We start from the raw sequence: 6,000 nt of genomic DNA on the forward strand, positions 1-6,000 counted from the left end.
TAAAGAGCCGCCACAAAAACTGCTGCCTGCCTCTCGATCACAAATTCTTTCCCATCCAACTAAACATGGAATAGATTTTTTAAAAAATGATGTTGGACAGTGCAAAACTGAAAGTGACTGGAGACCCTAGGAATTTGCTGTAATAACCGATTTATGCAAGTCCTTTCTGGACTTGTATCTACATAGTCTGGAGTATGGTAAGTGCTATCTAATATTTCTCCAGAACAACAGGGCTTTCAGGACTAGGGAGGGCCAAGGCAGAAGCTGCCGTGAAAGCCTTTAAGCATCAATAATGTTAAGTATTGCATGAGCATCTGGTAAGGGTGTTGGAAAAGGTTTTCTTTTCCTCATCTAAACCATGCAGTGGTTGGGTAACGGTTGGCAAGCTTGCACACAAGGTCTCTAGAATAAGGGCAGAGCTTTGGGACCACGTGGCTAAGGAAATCCAAGGACCTGACCAGCTCTGTGCAACTCCCATTTTTTCTCATCCAACAGGTAACTCCCCTAGGGCTGTGTGGCACGTCTGAACCGCCTCATTTTGATGCAGTTCTTACCACTTTGGGCTCCGTCTCAGACTGGCAGTCTTAAACCTGTGGCAGACCCTTCGTAAATTTATTCTTCTCCAAAGGTTTGTATACGGCTGTTGCCTGTATACATTCTAAACAAAACCAGCTGAGAGTAAGGCATACGGGTCAGCAACGTCCCCATCAGCCTCTTTTGTGACTGAAGCACTATGCAAACCATCACTTTAAGTGTCATAGACCTAGTCCTGTAACTCATACTGCCACTCTCTTTGCCAATGGGTCTGCTTCAGTTCGCTGGTGTTGGCTGCTGGGATCCACTGTAGGAAAGCAGACTGAAGCTGGGAGACTGTAGAGCTGGCTGAGCGCTTGGATTCATCTTTCTGATGTTTCCTCCACGGCTCATTACACCCCTCCTTTAACTGCTTTTAGAATGGGGATGTTTATTATACACATACTTCTCAATAGACCGCAGTGCACAATATACTAGATATTTTTGTACTTACTCTGTGTGTGGGAGTAAATGTAATTTAGATTATACAAGGCTCTCGCCTTTATTCAGTTTTGTTTTATCTAAAGTGACCCTTTGCTAAATTGACTGAGGTGATAGTTGAGTGTTTTTCTTGATGGGTAGTTAGAAGCTGTTCAGGTTTGTGTCCTGTGGTGACTGTGCGTATGGCACCTCTCTGCTGGCATCCTGGAAGGTTTTGCAGGTACTGCCTGCAGCCTGTGGCTGGGTCTATTCGCATCCTGCTCGAGGCTTTGATGGGACAGGGGGTTAAACTGCTCGGGCCCTGCAGCTCCCAAGGTGGGATGTCCCTTTTCTTGTCCTTCAAGGACATTTGCCTGGCACCCACCACCGTCATACCGAGGTACCTGTTGGACATGTCTAAGCTTTTCAAGGCAGGCAGGGGAGCAGAAAAGCAGCAGGACTTGGCCAGAGGCGCTTGGTGATGTTGAGGCAGAGCCCTCCTCTTAAATCACTCTTCTCGTGTCTGAGTGCACATCACCAAGCCAGCAAGCAGTGCGGAGCCCTCAGTAAGCGAGGCACACCTGTCCGGGTCCTTTGCTTGCTCGTGCCTATGTCTGGGATAGCACACAGGTGCGTGTAGCACTCTTACTGCATGGGTTGTACTCCGGGGGTGTCACTGTTAGCCGGAGTTTGACCCCATAGTGTCAATGCTCCCTCTCTGTCTCTGGAACTCTCTACCCTGACCTCAGTTCTAATCAGGAAAACACTAAACTGGGAAAACAATCAACTGTGAGGCCCACGCCTGGGTCCGGGTGGGTGTGCAGGGGGGCTGGCTGCCTAGCCACAGGTGAAGCAGAAATGTGTAAATCCTTTCTGACATTCTGCTCTGTGTCTGTCTGACACCCGCCTCCTATCCCTCATTCATCCTCGCTCAGGGCTGCGTCCCTATCTTTGCTTTTGAATACAGCGCAGTGACTGTGCCACGTATTTGTTCTGCCATAGGAATGAACAAGGTATTCATCTAGGTCCTGGCATCAGGCTGGAGTTTGAGGGATGTGTGTTAGAGTTAAAGGGACAGGCAAAATACATGGATTTGAACATGCAAGGTGTATATAGGATTCCTCACCAGCTGTGCTAAAGTGTGAATTAATTTTATCCTCACAACACACTGGGAAAGAGTCGACGCTTGATCTCCCTGAAAGTCACCACACGGCCTGGATAGTTTTCTTCCTTTCTAGAAGGAAGGGTTTTGGCGAACTCAGTGCTGCTGCAGCTGGGAACAGCGCTTAAAATAACACTGAGGCTCCAGCTCAGATTGGTAGCCTCTGGCAGCGGCACTGTGGATTGCCAGGAAGAAACTGTTTGCATCCTCAAACTGTAGGGGATGTTCCTACCGGCGCAGAAATATTATTAATTGCTAAACGCTTTGTGCCATGACAGGCTGATAAGGAGCTGCATTTTCTGTAAAAAGGCAACCCAGGGTACAGACAGGAAGGCTGTGCTGCTGTGAGGCTGGATGACTCAGGCTATGATGGTCTGTGTCCTGCTTAAGAACTTGAAGGGCAAAATTTGCTGCAATGACGGTGTCATTTCTTCACTTTAATGCTCGAGAACATTTACCACATCTACATCTCAGTGCTATGCTGTGTCAGTGACGGGCCAAAAATAAACCAGTTTCTTTTACTGCACAGGCACTAGGCAATGTGGAAAAGCAGCCTTGCTCAGTCAGGCCATGAGGTTTAATCTCCTTCGGGCGATGTGGCAACCAGCAGCCGCTCTTGGGCACCAAGCAGTGGGTGGCTATGTGCTGTATAGATTTTGGTTCCCCTAGTCAGTCACAAGACAGAAGCCACCACCCCGTTCAAGACCTGTTGTACACCTGGAGGATGTTTTACCCAGGCACTACAAAGGGGTATCGCACAGACCTGCCCCCAGCCCAGCCACGCGATTGCTTTGGTAACCCTTCGTCAACTCACGTGACCTCCATTTTCCTCCCCGTGAAGGGCTCCTGCGCCCTCTCAGGAGGCTTATGAGGGTAGAGACTTCTCTGTGGGAGCAGGGGACCTCTCGTCTCTGAAGCCTTTCCCTTTGCTGGTAGGTGTGATGGTGGTGATGGGTTTTAATGACAGATGATTACGTGCTCTTTTTAGTGCCAGTTGCCTTGCTCCTGGGCAGAACTGAAGCATGCTGCTCGGACGGGCTGAAAGCTCCTTATCTCCAGGACTGTGCAGCAGCTCTGAACATGAGCAGAAAGTGGATGTGAATACCGTAGCGCCCATCCTGCATAACCTTTCTGGGGCTTGTATTGGAAGACCTTGGGAATGTGTGTGTATTTGCTTTTCCATTTTATGTTTTTAGTTATATTCCTTGTCCCAGCCCCTCATCTTTGAGAGTACTCAGCCTTTATATAAAAATAGATTAAGGGTTTCTTGCATGATTATTAGCCAAGAAGCAGTCTCTGATGCGGCTCGCTTGGTGCCAGCTCAGTGCAGATGAAGGGGAAGGGGGTAGAACAGCACTAGCAGGTGACAAGTCACGAGGGGCCCCGCGGGTGTCACAGCTCCCTTTCCGTTCAACACCCCTCGCCGCTTGCCCAAGGTGGTTGGTGAAAGGGCAGGGCTGTTCCCAGGGCGTTACGCCAGGCAGCGGTCCCGCAGCGGATCTGGGCAGTTCGCCGGTCCCAACCCTGGACGTAGCACAGGGTGAGGGAGCAGCTCAGGCTCTTCCAAGGGTCACACGGCTGCATACGGACAGATCAGGGCTGGGAACAGGAGCGAGGTTTGAACATGCCTGTGTCCCTGATGGCTCTGGCTGATAGAGAGACTTGCTGATTGTTTTCCTGGCAGGATCCACATGCCTCTCTGGCAGCTGAAAGATAAAAGGCCTTCTGCGGATAACGTCCAGAGCTCCCATCTGGGTTCTGCAGCCTGAACCACGCTGGAGCGGGGCTCCGCAGGGGATGCTATAAAGGATCTGTGGGAGAAATCGGCTGGGCTCCAGCCTGTGTTGCCCGGGCAGGGTGGGGAGCTGCGGGTCAGCAGGGAGCGAGCACGTGCTCAGTCCCCGCACCTTGCTGCCCTCTCGTCATCCAGCGCGCAGCTTGTGCCGAAATCGCATTTCACCGACGGCTTGAATTTTACAGTATGCATTCAGCGACTCGCCAGCGTGCACCTGCTGCCTTCAAAAGCTGAAAGATGCCGGCTTTCTCAGGTGCCACCAGGCTTTCGGTGTTCCCTGTTCTCACATTCAAAGCAGCCTTACATGTAGGTCAAGACTTAGTGGTCAGACAGGATGCCGGCACATCCCAGTCTGGTGACTGGGCACCATGAAACCCTGTGTCCCGTTGCTAACTCGGGGAGCGATGAGCTCCCCACTTGCTCCCTATTTACCTTTCCTGTCCTCCTCTTGCTTCCATGTGTACCCATTCACTTTCCTGATTCATACCCAACCTTCTCGGATCCATTTCCAGAGCCTCATCTGCCGGCACTCGGTTTTGCAGCTTATGTGGCTGTGCCTTTGTCTGTATTTTCTAGCGGATGAGATACTAATTGGTGTAGATCACATCTATTTCCAGCTGAGCTGACTTTCTGTATTTATAGGCGCCAATCAAAGACTGGTAACTAGGTACAAAATAATAACCAAGGTGAGCGTATGACCGTCACGGAACTGGGCTTTGTTCTTGCAGCTGCTTACATTTGATTCTGTAATGGCTTTTCCTGTCTGCTTTTTTTCCTTCTGTTTTTCTCTATCAAGGCTCAGCCTTTTGTCAGTTTTGTGCCAGGCATAGGCCAAGGCCCGTGCTGATCTCCTCTGGCAGTGAGCATCAGGATTCAAATGCAAAATTATGTGCAGATTATGTGCTTCCAGCTCCTCAAAATGTCTTCCTGGCCCTTCTGGTTTCCGCAAGTTGTGCACTGGCTAAATTACCTCGGTGAGCTGTGAATTGTGTTTTGGCTACCCTCACACGTCTTTGAGGTGGTTAAAGCCATAACACATCTCAAAGCCAAGAACTTTTGTTTTCTCTAGATTCAAGGAGAGCGCCAGGTAAGTGCAGATCGCCGAAGCGAGTTGCATTCCCCCAAGGAAGGGAACTGCACGCGCACATCTAAATGAAGATGGTGCCTCTGGCGCAGCAGGGCCACGCGGCACGTCGTCGCTCCTGGCCTCGGTGCAGGAGCTGGTGGAGGCAAAGCAAACCTACGTGCTGAAGGACGAGAGATAACTGGGCGTGCTGCGGGCAGGAAGGCTGAGAGAAGGCAGCGAAGCGACTCTGACAGCCAAGCAGTTCGCTGCGGTGACCTCCTTTCCAGCCGCGTGGCCCGAGGACCAGGAACACTTGGCAGCTACGCAGAGTAATTATGGGGCAGGCATTTCTACGTGCTTATTTCCTTTTCTTTACATACATGATGGGGAAGATGATCATTACCTCGCTATCTTTCCTGTTAGAACTCTTTTCCTAACATCCACTACAGATATCTCTGGCTGCAATTTAAATGAGTGCACATAACAACCCAGAAGGAGGAAAAACTGGTGATAAGAAAAATTTGGGGATGGAGGGTGGGAGAAGGAATTGGGTAAAATCGCCATTTTGGGGTGAAAGTGTTGTGATTAAGAGGCATCGTGAGTGCAGACTGACTTTCTTGTGTGTGTCCTTAGCACTTTAAATCCAGGATCTTTGCAAACGCTGTTTAATATTCCAAACAAGCCTCTTGCATGGATCATTCTACAATTCAGAAACTGAGGCAAAAGGGGGTTAAAAAATCTTTCCCAACGTGCAAGCTCTAAGCGGAACTGAAAGTAGAGCCTGGGAGTCCTGCCTCTTAATTCCCTTCTCTGGCCACAGCTCTCTTCTTTGACTTTCTACAAGGTTTTTTCACTTGAGGTATACATTAGCTTGCTCCCTTGGACAATTACATCCAGTTGGTAGCAAGGATAATGATATTAAAACAAAATGGCTGGATATCTCTAGAGGTCTCTGGGAAAGCCTAGGATGCTCCGGTAAGAGCA

This window comes from Grus americana, chromosome 5 (genome assembly GCF_028858705.1).
Source record: "Grus americana isolate bGruAme1 chromosome 5, bGruAme1.mat, whole genome shotgun sequence".
Classification (NCBI taxonomy): domain Eukaryota; kingdom Metazoa; phylum Chordata; class Aves; order Gruiformes; family Gruidae; genus Grus; species Grus americana.